At 43.2% G+C, this 15512-nt stretch overlaps 1 pseudogene; it reads left to right on the top strand.

Moving 5' to 3' along the window:
- Nucleotides 1–2673: 2673 nt before the first annotated feature.
- On the top strand, nt 2674–4640 carry LOC136489220 (uncharacterized; annotated as a pseudogene).
- Nucleotides 4641–15512: the final 10872 nt, after the last annotated feature.

Below are 15512 nucleotides of genomic sequence, written 5' to 3'. Positions count from 1 at the left end.
AGTACATTTTCGTAGCATGTGGCCTGTTGAGAGGTAGCACAGTTCAACTTAAGAGAAGAAAATAAATACCTACTGTTTTAATACCATTATGAGCTAATTATATATGTGTATAGGTTTTTGATGAGATGTAAGGGTGATGTTCGTACAAAAAGCCATCCGGAGGGATCAATTATGGAGGGTTCTTTATTTCATGATAGCCTTAAGTTGTGTGCCCACTACTTACATGATGAGACTCAATTTAGCCGGCGACTTAGAAGTGATGAAGGGCAGCAAACAGAAATTTGTAGCTCAACTCCTTTCTTTGATAGCAATGGTAGAGGTTTAGTCGGGAAGTGCACAGTGACTTTAGACCATAGGACTTGGCTTCAAGCACATAGATATGTTTTGTTCAACTATGCCGATATAGGGCCTTACTTGGAGTAAGTTATCTATTGCACTTTACATCACATCTGTTGTTTCCATTGCACGATCAATTGATAAATTGCTTTTTTCAGCAAGCACGCTCACTATCTATCGTCACTTGGTGTTCGAAACCAACGAGATATCAACCGCATGCAGCGTGAATCCTTCCGTGAGTGGTTTCGGTCGCATGTAAGTAGGAAGAGAACGTAAAAACATATTTTCTACATTAACTTGACATTTATCTTAAAGTTAGTGTTGCATACTAATCACAGGTGGAAGGATTGTGTGAGGATGCACCAAAAGAGATCCAAATTTTAGCTAAGGCACCAATGATGATTGCACGAAAGTACAGTAGCTACACGATGAATGGATTTGATTTTCACACAGAATCCTATGATGTGGGTAGGTGTGTCCAGAATAGTGGGGTTGCTCTAGTTGCAGAATCGGCATGCTTTGAAAGGGGAAATAATGATAGAAGCATAATAGGAAACAAGACTTATTATGGTATTATAAAGGAGATTGTTGAGTTGAACTATGAACACAAAGGAAATGTGGTTCTTTTCAAGTGTGCTTGGGTTGACAATCGTGTGCAGGACAAATGGGTAAAAACTGATCAGTTGGGGGTCACTACTGTGAACTTCAAGCATTTGTTCAATACAGGTGAAAAGGAATCTGATGAGCCTTCCAGACTAGCATCACAGGCCGTTCAAGTCTTCTATGTTCCTGACCCAGTTGATACTGAGTGGGTTTCTATTCATCAGTCAAAGCCAAGAGATTTCTATGACATGGATAATTTGGAGAGTGAGCACTTAGATAATGGCAATGGACTAGTTGTGCCATTGCCTGATCTAAATGCTAATGTGACTGTCGATGTTATTAATCGATCTGTCCCTGTTGTTAGAACAGAAATAGATGGTATAATTGTTCCAAAAACATCCAAAAAAATCTAAGAAGTAAGTGTCCTTTGCATAATTTGGTTGCTGCTGATTTCTTGGAAGTATTTCCCTTTTTGTATTAGTGCTTATAAAAACAAAGTGTGCTTACTTTTTGTACTTTTCAAGAGGAAAAAATGCCCCTAAGAAGGAAGAATATGGATGGCCTCGTTAATGAGTATGAGCTGCAGCAGCAAGCACAGATTGCAAGAAACAAGCAGCACCTAGAATCTTTGAACATTCCTACTCTGAGCAACGCGGTGCAGCCACCACCAGCTAAGAAAAGAACAAAGGTCAGCCTAGTCATCCTAATCTCCTCCTGTGAGCACCATGATACATCAGAAGCATGCTTTTTTTGAAACACTAATGGCTGCTGTTGTGTTATCTTTTATAGAAGACTTATCCTGCACCCACTGATGGTCGTAATTTGCGACCAAGGCCACAAAAAGTACTGTTGATACTGTAAATGAGCAGATTGTTGATGCTCCTGACTATATACCAACCGGAGACTTCTTATGTGACAACAAAGGTAAATATTTAGCACTGCAGTCCTGAATATATCTGTTTTTCAAAAGTAATACTCGCTACACGTGTTGTTCCATGTGCTTGATGCTATAGTAAAGTGAAGCTTTTTGTAGAAGCATTAGTATTATATTATGATTGGTTATGTTTCTCACATTCCAAATTAATTTCTACAGATTTGCTCAGTGGTACGCAACAGAAGAGGGATGGAAGAGGCATCACACAGATGAATGACATATTTTTAAGGACTGCCGACATGCCTAAAATCAAAGTAACACTAAATGAATATGGACAGCCTGTTGGAGAAACTGCTAGGAAGCTAACTAGTGTCATTGGGTGTCAAGTGAGAAAGAAATTATCAATTGGTTGTAAGGACTGGAGGCTTGTTGATCAAAAAAGAAGTTAGCAGTTTGGAATGACATAAAGGTACAGCACCTATTATTTAGCACTGATTTTTTTTCTGAACTGAGTGGCATATCGAATTGATAACAGCTATTGTGTCTTTCTCAACTGAGCAAAATACAATTATTTAGCGCTGATTTTTTTTTTTGAACTGAGTGGCATATCGAATTGATAACAGCTATTGTGTCTTTCTCAACTGAGCCAAATACAACATGATCTGTATGTTTATTTCTGTGCACATGATCTGTTAATTTGTAACTCATTTTTACTTCTTGTACTTATGGAAATTGCTATGTTTATTTCTTTGTGTTTGTTTTTGTGCACATGATCTGTACCAAATACAACATGATCTGACCCATGTTACCCTGAAAATTAGGCATTCTATGACATGGATGACGATGTCATGAAATGGTTCATGGATACAGCTGCAAGGAAATGGAAGGATTACAAGGCGGACTTAAAAGAGAAGTTTTTTGATGAATCATTGATGGATGATGAACTCAAGGCAAGAGTTGGTAATACAGTAAATGCTGCTGATTGGGATTACCTTATTCGCTTTTGAAGGACTCCTGAATCTGAAGTAAGTACCAAATTATATGAATATGTTTTTAGAACTTTTGGGGGACTCCTGAATCTGAAGTAAGTACCAAATGCTTTCAATCTTAGGCTCGTACAGCAAGAGGAAAGGCAAATCGTGCCAAGTTGCTGCAGCTTCATACATCAGGCAGTGTGAGCCATGCATGTTGTAGGCATGATCTGGTAGATAAACCTTTCCCTCACATTACTAATTCAAAATACATTGTTTTGAGGAATTTTTATTACTTCAAAGTTTGGAAAAAAAACTTGTAGGGTAAAGAACTTGGTCGCACCCCTCGAAGAGATGAAGTTTACATCAAAACTCATACAAGGAAAAATGGAGTACCTTTAATGCAGGCATCATCAACAATTGTAAGTTTCCTCCAGGAAAGTAATAGCAACATGTAATGTTATATATAAACATACTTATTCCTTTTTTGTAGAATGAACTTAAAGCAGTTGTTGAAGCTCGTCCAGAGTTGAAGGACAGATCAATTCAAGAAGGAGATGCATATGCTGCTATTTGTGGAGAAAAGGAAAAGGCCGTGCCCATGTTTTGGGTTTAGGACCAACACCCCAAGAGATTCGCACCCCAAGGTTGAAGTCATACATGTCAACAAGGCTTCAACTGGAAGTCTTGGCTCGTAAAAACTCTGAAATTGCGCAAGCAACCTTGGAACAACGTATCGTTGAACTAGAAGAGCAAAGGATGGCACAAGAAAGGCAAAATGCTGAAACTTTGTCACAACATGGTTCTAATTAAAGACAACACATGGTAAAGTACTTTCGATATCTTTGTCTCTTATACAACGTCTTAAGGCTCCATGTTATGTAATCAAAATATATCTTCATACTCTTGATATGTATTATTTCATTGCATGATGTAGATCCCGAGGTCTAAAGAACATGTTGATGCACATTATGATGCTCGACGCGAAGAATATGACAATATTGCAGATAATGAGGATTGTGGTCAGGACATTGAAGCCCCACCAGTGTCTGCTGGCATGAACGCTATAAACACAGCAAGAAATAAAAATGCCTCTCGCTTTACACATGATGGGCTTGTAATGTTCACCATCCTCTTGTTAAGTTTATATTTGTGATTTAATATTTGTTCCTCACATTTCTGTAATTCCCATGGATGTGTCATCTACTTCAGGTTGGAAAGGAAGTGATACTATTTGCTATGCTGAGGCCTGATCTCCCTGTGGCTAAGGGAACTGTCCTTTCTGTTCATCCAAAGACCATGGTAGGCCGTCAGCCTCTTGGAAAGCAGTTTTGTGAAGTTATGGTGGAACATGTGATAAGAAAGGATGCAGTTCTGCCTCGCCCTTATGATCATATGGAGAGTATGGCTGGGGCTTATATGATGTCAATTGCGTGGCCATACGAGCGAGTAAGAAATTACACCTAACATCATTTCTTTTTTGCTTTTGATGAGTGTCCAGTGTTCCTATTTGATGCGCTTTATATAGCTGAAGCCTTGCAACAATGCATCTGGATCTTCCAATGGTACACCAGGTATTTTGAGCCCCTTTATGACTCTTCCTTTGACCTGTACATATGTCTGCTCGCTGCTGCTATTTTAGCAGCCACATCTGGAGTGGTATATAGTTAGTACATATAGCTGTACATATGCTGCTGCAACATATAGCTGAACATTTGCTGTTGCTGCTGCTGCTAGCCACAGTTGGAATGGTATATTGTGGCTAGCTAAAATGTTCTCTGAGATTGCAAATAGCTAAGATTGAGATGCAAATAGCTGAGATTGCAAATAGCTGTACATATGCTGCTATTTTCTAAGATATGCTGCTGATGAGATTGCAAATAGTTGTACATATTTTAGCTGAAATTGCAAATAGCTATACATATTTTGGCTGTACATATGCTGCTATTTTCTGAGATTGCAAATAGCTGAGATTGAGATGCTAGCAATTTTTTAAGAGCACAAGCCAGTACTGCCCACATGCCTAAAAGTATTAGCAAATTTCATTGCACGGCTATCTGAGATTGCAAATAGCTGAGACATAGACCTCCAGTTTCTGATTATTGTACTACTTTCAATCAATTTAGGTTGGGACATCCCCTGCAGCTCTTCTAGTTAATGATCAAATTGATGTTAATTTTATTTTTCAGGTAGCGTTGGGTGCCACTAGCTGCTTACAAATGAATGGGATGTCAACTTTTGCGCAACTACTGCATTTGGATCCAAGTATTTCTTTTGTTTTCTGAGTTTCTGGAAGAACTTGTGGACTTGACTCGTTGGCAGTGCAAGAACCTGCTGTTGGATCCATGCATCTCTTTTTGGTTGCTAAGTCTATCAAAGTGATTGTGTACTGCAAACAATCTAGTATGCTCCCATTTATATTTTATGACTTGGTGCAAATTGGATATGCTGCCATGTATGTAATTGTGCGACTTGGTGCAAATGTTCAATACAACTATATGCATGTCATATGAAGATCCATGTATTTGGGGACTAAATTTGTGGAGATGAATGTGATATGATGTATTTAATATGTAATGATTCTGCTACGTTGGATTTTATTTTTTTAATTAGTTTTAAAATCCCTATTGGAGAATCTGTCGGTAAATATATGTATAACATCGCACGGTCTGTCAGCATAAATGGTAACACGTTGTCTGTCGGTGATTTTTCTCCATCGGTCTGTCGGTAAAAGGGTAGTCTGTCGGTAAAACTTTTTACCGACAGGGCTTACAGCGACTAACTTGGTCTAACGGTATATCTCTACATCGACAAACTGTCTGACGGTAAAATGACTTATACCGATAGATCGTCCGACGTTCTGAGGCTGTGGTGTAGTGATAAAATAATGGCGGTTGGCGGGGAAAGGCGTCGACGCTATCCTCAAACACGTGACGGCAACTGCAACACAAGCCAATGTTCGTCTAAACGGCAGTTTACAGTGGGTTCACATAGGGCGTGATTGGTTGCTCCGGCATTGGTGATCCGGGATGGAGGGCCTGTGCAGGCTCTTCCTAGCCATGATGGAAGCATGCAAGTGGGTGTGTTTGGTTGCAACCGAGTACAGGATACCAGATGAGCAGTGTCGTGTTTGGTTCCCCGTTTGCACCGTTTCGTTGTATGAACTGGTGATTCTAGTTCTTGTTTGGTTGGCCGCATTGCCCCAGGTCTGAGTACCCATGTATGAGTTTGGTGTGGTTACCACCAGCTATTGCAGAATGAAGAAGAATAGAAGGAAACAGAGATAACTTTGCCTCAGTTCAACAAGCTTCACATTGACAATGACCTTGGAGCTTCTAATGACATAAACATGATAATAGTACTCCCAACAAATCATAAACAAGGGCGTGATTGGTTGCCCAAAACATACAGTTCCTCACAAGGTCATTGTCTCCACACGTTTTCATGGCATTTTGAAACCATCACAGACAATATGAAACAATTAGAGGCACCTACAACAATGCTTAGCAATGAAAAACTCAAGCATCATCAAAATAAACGACCGAACTTGGAGCAAAATGAAGGGTAGTTCAATCGATTTGCCTCAGATTTAATTGCCTTTTTATTTGACCTTGAATTTGGAGCTTAAGAAACATAGACAGCAGCAAACCTCAAACAGATTGTAGAAAACCAAGATCATGATAGGAATGAAACCATGAGAGGCATCCAGCCCAGCCATCAGATCATCAGAATTGTCCAGCTATTGCTTAGGCATGGATGTCTCACATGGTTTGATTACAGCCATGAGAAGCATAAGCAGAAGATAGAAGAAACAATGCTCCAGTACCTCACAAGTCCAAGGTCAACAATGTGCATAATCCATTACTCAAACTGGCACTGTTATCTTCGTAGGCATGAAAAGGATCTCACAATTGTATCAGCCTTAGTCAGAAACTGCAATCATCCCAGGTAGCAAATAAGAACACAAATTGCTAAGGCAAGTTCATGACTCCCATGGAACCGTGGGACACATCCATCCCAGCCATCTGGTAGGCATGCCTACAACAGTTGCTTGGGAATGGATGTATCCCACGGTTTGATGAAAGACATGAGAAAACACAAGCAGACAATAAAGCAACAACAGGAATAATACCCACAGCTACCTTAGATTGCTATAGTTTGCATCATCAGCCAAATAGGAACTCCTACAAGAACAATAACAGCATCTAAAATGTATCAGGTGAACTGACAATCAAAGGTATTTTAGGGCTCAGATCAACTAAGTGACAATCCATCACCCTTTGTTAATGTCTACACCACACAGATCAACAAAGCCTCACATCCATCACCATGGCTCCTATGCTATTCTAGACTAGGTGCGGCCTTGGTTAGGCGGCAACTGGTTCTTTGTAGCATCAGTTGAGGTAAGTGCTACACATCAAAATACTTCCTACAGCATAAGACAGTTAGCATGGCTATGCAAAAGTGGAGAGGCCAGCTAGTATGCATCTAAGCAAAGTAGGTTGTGCTCAGGTAGGTCCTAAGCCACATGATCCTATGAGCCTCTGTCATTTGAACAGAGCAAAGTTCCTCAGCCTTGTTCTTCAGCAGGTAAACTAGGGCAAACATGAGTGCCTCCTGTGAGTACCCAGGGCAGTCCATAACATAGCTATAAAGATCCTGATGCACCTCATTGTGCTGTGGAGTCTTGAGGGCATCTCCTACATACTCCATAGCCTTGATCATTCCATTCGTGAGGTCTATTTCCTCTGGGGCAAGCTTCCTTCTCTTGCCACCCCTTTCCTCCTGGCCCTTGGCATTAGAACCCTTAGAGCCTTCCATACCAGAAGGAGTTCCCTTTCCAGACTCAGCCTCTGTGCCACCTAAGTCAGTGTTGTCCTCAACGATATCAATATCACCTCGGCCAATGTCGGTTGGAATACCTAGAGGCTCATTTGAGCCCATTGCATACCTGCCTGTTGCCTGGTTACCACCAAAGATGACCTCCATCTAAACATAGTTCTCTATTGGTGTGTTCAAGAACTTAGCATCAGCAGGATGGTCCTAGTTAGTGAAACAGGTGTAACTATTAGACATAGGGGAGCAAAACAAAAGAGAAGGGATAGCTGAGGTGTTAACCAAACAGTTTCTAACCTTGGTGTGGCCTAGCAGGTGTTCATCATCAAGTACTATCATATGGTGGTCCTCATCCCACAAAGCACCACTCAAATCCTTGAGCCTAACAACCTTAACCCACCTTTGCCTCCACTTTCTCAGGTGATTGTAAATCTACTGGGTGGTCATATTGACCCCAGCAAACTCAGAGACCATGAGTGCAACCTGCCTAACATGTACCTCCTTGAACCCTTTCTCAGTTTTGACCCCCTACCCCACCAAATCATGGAACCTCCTAAGCATGAACCCAGACTGGATAGGACTCTAGTGCATAGGGCCATTGGGTTGAGGGGCTGCTTGGTTGCCATCATCAGTAGCAACTACCCCACCCTGTTCCACCACATTGTCCTCACCACCAATGTTAACAACCTGGTCAGGCACATTGTCCATTTCCTATCCACAACTAGTACGTAAGGAAAACAAATTGCATGGTATGAAATACAAGTTGAACAAATCAAATAGGCAGAAAAGGAATAGGTACTACATCATTACAAAGTGCCAGAGGTCTCAGTAAAAATACAAGTTTCTCCAATGCTACAAAACAATACACACACCATGCCACTACACCCTAGAATTCCCCCTATTTTGCCACATCTGTGTAGCCCATGTCTCCCTCTATTGTGCCTAGGTACCATTGTCAGGGACATGATCTGGTTGTGAGGCATTATCATTGATGTTAGGTGTCCATGTGGATTTAGCAGGCACAAGCTCGTCCTGCCCATGCCTGAGGATCCAATTGTGAAGAATACAACAGGCTAGAACAAGCTTAACTTGGGTCTTGTATGGGTGGAAAGGTTTGTTGTCCAATATCCTGAATCTATTCTTTAGAGCCCCAAAAGCCCTCTCAACTATTACTCTAAGAGACGAATGCCTTAGATTAAAAAGCTCTCTTTGATTTTGAGGTCGGTTTGAACCAAACTCCCTCAAATGGTACCTTGTGGCATGAAATGGTGGCAAGAAACCAGGCCTCACTGCATAGCCAGCATCGACAAGATAGAATTTGCCTAAAAATTAGCAGATTGGAACATGTTTTAGTAGTTTCATTTAGGATTAAGCAAAGTGTCAAAGTTTTTTTTTGTTTGGATGATACCTGGTGGCACTCTAAGGCCATCATCTCTTTCAAGAGCATCAGACAAGATAAGAGCATCATGTGCAGGTCCCTCCCAACCAGCAAGCACATAGGTGAATCTGAGGTCAAAGTCCACGGCTGCCAACACATTCTGTGTGATGGTGTGCTTCCTGCCTCTAAAGGCAGCTTGCATCTTCATAGGCACTCTAGCTAATACATGAGTACCATCAATTGCTCTTATGCAGTCCTAATTGAAAAAAACATAAGTGCAAGTGAACATTGACACTAAACTGATAATGCATGAGACCTATGTATGAAAAGTTATGGATACCAACCTTGAAATAGGGGTACCACCTTCTACTCCCAAGGATCCTAGGATGGACATTGGTAGCAGGAGGGACAATCAATTCATTCCTCAGCTCTCCTACCTTATATAACACCTTCTGGAAGAACCTACTAATTGTCTCTGCGGACCTCCTGAAGGTAAGGTCAACCACCCTAAACCTCTCATTGTGACCAAAACATGCAAGAACATGGCTACTTGTTCTTCAACAGATGCATGTATGCTGTCAGTGACAAGCTCTCTACTACGGAAAAGATCACAAAGTTGGAAAAAAAGGGGCCCTCCTCATTCTAAGAAGGTTGACACAGTGCACATCATCAGATTCATAGATGTATCTAAGGTTGTTCATCCTCTGTATGTCCCTCTCAGCCAAGGGACCATAGGTGACTGAGCGCGAATCTTCAACTCTCCTCCTAAACCACATGAAAAACCAAGCCGCCACTGCAACAACCACAGCAGCGGCAGCCCTTCGCCTAGCTTCAAATGCCATGTCTACCACAACAGGATGGAGGGCAACATTAGGAAGCGAGCATGCAACATGGGTATGTACTGCTTAGCAAGCAAAAAATCAGACAAAATGAACAATGAAAGACGCGGCTGCCACACCAAAGGGTGCTCCTCCAGCGTATACTGTTAACCAATCAACATCATTGACCTCTAGGCACTTTGCTCAGTGTGTACAACAAAATAGGCATCAGCATGTACAAGATCTACACAAAACATGAGGTATAAACAAAAAATGAAGCATCATGTACAGATCTGAGCTAGGAATAGGTAAATCAGGTATAGCATCATACAGATCTGAGGATGTCAAACCAAGAACCCTGATTTCTTGGCATTTCAAGCAAAATCCACCAACAACTCAACAAAAAAACGACAGTGAAGAAGAGGAGGGGAAGAGCGCAGGTGGCATATATACCGTCCAAGCGCCGGAGGACCGAGAGAAATCTGCCGGCGAGGGTTGCCTCGGTAGGGCTACCGAGGTCGAGGGGGAGCAAGACGGGAGTTCGCACCGGAGCAATGGTAGAAGGAGAGGCGAAGAGTGAGGCTGGTAACCCTAGCCGAGACCCGCGCGCGCGCTTTATGGCCCGGACGGCCTCATCTCCCGCGCTCGGCGCGAAGGTTCCCGCCAAGCACCGAGCGAGCCAGGACCGAGAGGGGAGGAGAAATCGAGAAGATGGAGGCGTGCGGGATGGCGGAGGGGAAAGGTATGGAGAGGAGCAGGCAAATGGTGCTGAGTCGGGATACCAATCAGGCCCTCACTGCACCAACTCGTGCCGGATGGGCCTTAGGACCGCCCCGTCGGGGCAACCAATCACCCCCATAAAGTTTATGCCCTAGACACAAGACACATCTAAACGGTCGAACTTGTCAAAGAAGCGATTTCAATGATGGTATTAAACGGTGTGTAAAAGCGAAAATATACCTTTAAAATGTTGTTTTGGTGATAAATCATAGTAAAAGGTTGGGTGCTAGATCAACTCTTTGGGTTGGTGACATTGGATTTGCGTGTGGAAAAGAAATTTTGGTGTTTCTCAAACGTCGTTTAATTTATATGACTATGTGGATGATTACTTACATATATAATTGTTTATTGTCTATATGTCAAATTGTGTAACTATGTTTCGTGTCTTAATTTACACTTAAAATTTTATATAAAACTCTATATCAACTGCTACAGTGCACATTGTTCAAATCGTCTAGTTAGTCGTCTAGACTGTCTAACACTAAGTAGATAGATGGTGGCTAACTGTTTAGCTTTTAGGTCCTTGACGTTGAGTCTTCAAAATATCTCTTCCTTAGAAATTTGAATCTCTTCCTTAGAAAGTTGAACTTGTTATTTATATGTTGAGTGCTTCCTTGACGACAGAATTGCCTGGGGCCCTGGGCAAGAGAACCCAGGTCACAGCCGCGAAGCAAGCAAGCAGGCCCAGGGTGCTACTGCTGTCCAGCCAGCCTCCAGGAGACATGGGTCGTCACTCGTCGTCCTGCATGACCCACCCATTCTCGGGTCTATTCCAAAGCAACGTGTTGCACTCGGTTTTTTTTTTTTTTTTGGAAAATGGTGTTCTTGTCCCTTACACATATGGGCAATTGTGATTTTGCCCTCGTTTTTTTAACTTTGTGATTTTGCCCTTAACTGTTCACAAGTCAACGCGATTTTGCCCCTGGTCAATGCGAATTTGCCCCAGTTTTTACCGTTGACCAGGGGCAAAATCGCGTTGACTTGTGAACAGTTAAGGGCAAAATCACAAAGTTAAAAAAACGAGGGTAAAATCACAATTTCACAACAAAGTAGGGACAAGAACACAAGAGCCCCTTTTTTTTAAACAAGTTGTACTCGAATTTTTTTTTAAACAATGGCAGGAGCTCTGCCTTTCAGTTAAGACGAATGAAGTTTATATACAAGCAAAGGTAACCAAGCGTGGTGCCAAACACCGCGAAAGGTTAGCCCACCCACACAACGCGGTAGAGTACACACTACCATGAGTCATCGTTGCCGAGCGTGGCTGCAAAGCAGCCAGCAGCTCCGACTTCCCATGGCAAAACACCAACGACCCATCCTAAGATGACAGACCAACAGGCCCGAAGCAGGAGGCTGCAACAGGTCATCATGGCCGAGCTCAATGGCTCCGCGAAGAGTAGCTCCGACTTCCTGCCTTGATCCCACGCCTCGCCCGCGGCGATTGCCGAGCCGCTAAAGCTGGAACCCAGCCGTCGGAGAAGGAGGGTTCGACCCGCGTCATCATTGCCGAGCTACATCCCCTGATGCAGCAGCTCCGACTTCCCGATGCAGAACTCGTCGTCTCGCGTCAACCGGGCGCTGAAGAGGCAGAGGACAACCGCCGAAGGAGACATCATGGCTGAGACGGATTTCCACAGCGACGCCTTCAGGAAGGGTATGACGCAGATAGCGCCGCCGTCGCTTGTCCAGAAATGGATCGGGGTTCCACCCGTGGAAGACATGGCTGGGGGCACAAGAACACGACGCCCCCAACAAGGAAAATGGCGCCCACAGGCGTCGCCGTCGCCAAGGCTTTCGCCCGAGGTGCCCCTAGCACAAATGTCGAGCCAAGATGCCGTACCGTAGCCTGTCGCCACCGTCGTCGTCACCGCCATCCCGCAGAAGCGCCTCCAGAGGGGCATCGACGCGCCGGCTGCTCACAGCAGCCGCACAGCTGCGTCGGCCGCCACCCCCTCCGACCGGGCAACATGCAGAGGTGGACTTACCCTGCGCGCGTCACCCTGTCGCACGCCGAAGCCGTCGCCAGCTATCGTCGCCGGCACAAGCACCCGCCGTCGACGCTGCCGACCTCCGCCAGCCACCAACAGGCGCATGCCCCACCTCAGGTGCCGCCCCCTGCCCTGGGGGCACCGTATAGGCCCAATGATTGGGCAGGCCTCGGAACGAACCGTCCGGATGGAACATGACTGAAAGGACTCGCGTGTGTCCACCGTTATCGTTACTAGCCACGGGTGCCCGCGCTTCGCTGCGCGTGACTCTTTTTGGATATATTCTATTTAGATCTTTTTTTTAATGCGAACAGACCTGCCCCTTCGATTCTATCATTAAAGGCATTTGTATCTCTTATCAAAAAAATTATTTATCATTTTTATGTACCTATGACAATTTGTAATGCATTTTGTTTTCTTAGTTTTAATGTCCATATATAATTTTAATTTAGCTTAAATTTAGGAGAAATTTTTAGTTCATATTCATATTTAACAAAATATTTTTAAAACTTATTTTTCCTTGTTGTTCCTCAAATTAACGGTCATGCATGACTATGTGATAATTAGAGCCTTGCTTCAACTATATGAACAAAATTTATCAATAAGAGGACCCTAGAAGTTCTTATTTATAGTTCACTTATGATCAAGCAACAATGTTAGGATTTGTGGTATCCAACATCTCTAGATATTTAACACTACAACAAAGGCATGATGTCATGAGTATTAGATTAGGTTAATCAAGCATATCTAATTTGTTGTGTTGTTTTTTGCTTGTGGCATTTGTCACCCGTAATTGTGCAATTAGCCATATTAATAATCACTAAAAAGTCGCAATTATGTTTATTCAAGGAGGCAACTGCATGCATGTATTTTATTTATTGTGATTGGCCATCTAATCTATTATATTTTTTGGTACCACGTGCATTGAGTATGGGACGTGAAAAATCAAGAGACTGAGCATGTCTACATATACCCATTTTATACATCTACTACGCCATACATACATGTACAACATGGCCCCACAATGGATAAGGCCATGCTGTCCTACCTCCCAAGGGTGCCCTGATGCACTTTCCCCTTTCTTGTATCCCAGTGATCGTTTCCAAACACAGATTTGTTCTCTACATTCTGTCTAAAAGAGATTTTACTTTTTGCTTAACAACTTTGCCCAAACTTACCCCTTTCTAGAAAAATGAATTTTATTCCGGCCGTTGCAAAAATCATGCATTTAACAAATCTACAAAGGTAGCCTCTGTCTGGCACAAGCAACTTCTCAAAAGGCTCTAAAAACACAACTCAAGTAGCAACTAAGCACTAATTAAGCCCATTAGAAAATGGCCACCCATCTTTGGGGAAGACCTTCTTTATATGGCTGCACTCCTCTAGCATACGACATGCCCATTTCAAATCTCGGCATGTGATTCTCCTTTTGGAGGGTGGACGAGTAGCTTGTCTCATAGGTAGCCCTGAAAATGACATATAAATAAGAAAGGGTGTCTTATTTTCAAAAAAAAAATCCTCCGACACTACCAAATAGACCATATTACTCCATTCGCTCCCACACAAAATTGAGAGCATTTTAATTAAAATGAATGAATGGCGAATGAAGTAGATCAGTCTACATTGCCATATTGGTCCTTAGTTCAGTCCCAACCCAAAAGCCATATACTGGCTTTCATAGCTGCCACATAAGCAATAAATTACCTAAAGAAACTATAGCTCACAGTGCATTGTTTGGTACGTGGGCACTTAATAAAATTCAACCAATCCATTCTTTTGTTTTCTCCTTTCCCAATCTTCTCTCTCCTCCCTGTACCCATTTTCTTCTCCCAGTTTAGAAAGATCCAAGCTGCCTGGTCCTCTTCTCATCCGTAGCCTGACAGGGAGCAGCGGATGGCCACTAGCCAGTGGGCAGTGCATGTGAGCGGGTGGGTGGCGGGCCTGTCCCGGGCGGCATGGCGGCGCAGCATGAGTGGGCCAACACGTCGGCAGGGCTCGTGAGGACGAAAGGAGACGGGTGAGTGGAAGTGGGCAGTGTGGCTTGTGACGATGTTGCGCGAGCAACGAGTGTGACAGTGGTAGTGTGAGGCGGGGCCTCACTGAGGCGAGCTCATGAAAGGTCCTTGTGTGGTTTTGGTAATTGAGTGACAACCTAGGTGGACTAATTGTGTTTATGTGAGATACACAGGTGATTAGTCCACAGGTACATGTGTGTGAGCAACATATGCCATGAAGGTGAAAATGGCTTGGAGATGTTACAAAGCTCACACATGTGATGATGAAGGAGCTCATTGCTCATGAGACATGGCATTGAGTCATGTGATCAAGGTGGAGAAGATCAAGACAAGACTTGGCTTGATGGACCGGTTGCAAGCGTAAAGGGCAAGTCGGAGGCTTTGGAGCAATGGACCGCGTGGCGGTGAAGCTTGAGCAAGACTTGGCGCCGATGGACAAAGGCAATGGTGAAAAGCAAGTGTAGTTAAGATCGATGAACCAATATGATCACGTGATGATATGAAGTAGATCATATCATTGTTGATCATGTTGGTGCATGTGTTGCATCAACATTGGAGGAGATGAAATGGAATGCGCAAGGCAAAGGTATAACCTAGGGCATTTCATTTCACCGGTCATAGGTGTGTAGAGAAGTTGATGACCGGATTTAGGATAGATGGCCATACTATCATGAGGGGCAAATTTGTTTGCATATCGGTCATCTAAGTGCCACTCGAGTGATCTAACTTTGCATCGTCGCTAGGATTGAGGGGCGTGGCAAGTTGAGTGGCTAATCCTTTGAAAAATGATTGTGAAAATGCTAACACACATACACATGGTGGTGTACACTTGGTGGTGTTGGCACATTTACAAACGAGATGAAGTTGGAGTTGATGTGGATCAACTCGGCGATGGAACGGAGGTGAGAAGGGT

Source organism: Miscanthus floridulus, chromosome 10 (genome assembly GCF_019320115.1).
Source record: "Miscanthus floridulus cultivar M001 chromosome 10, ASM1932011v1, whole genome shotgun sequence".
Taxonomy (NCBI): Eukaryota; Viridiplantae; Streptophyta; class Magnoliopsida; order Poales; family Poaceae; genus Miscanthus; species Miscanthus floridulus.
Note: the sequence above shows the minus strand (reverse complement) of the source record. Positions and strands in the feature narration are given on the sequence as shown.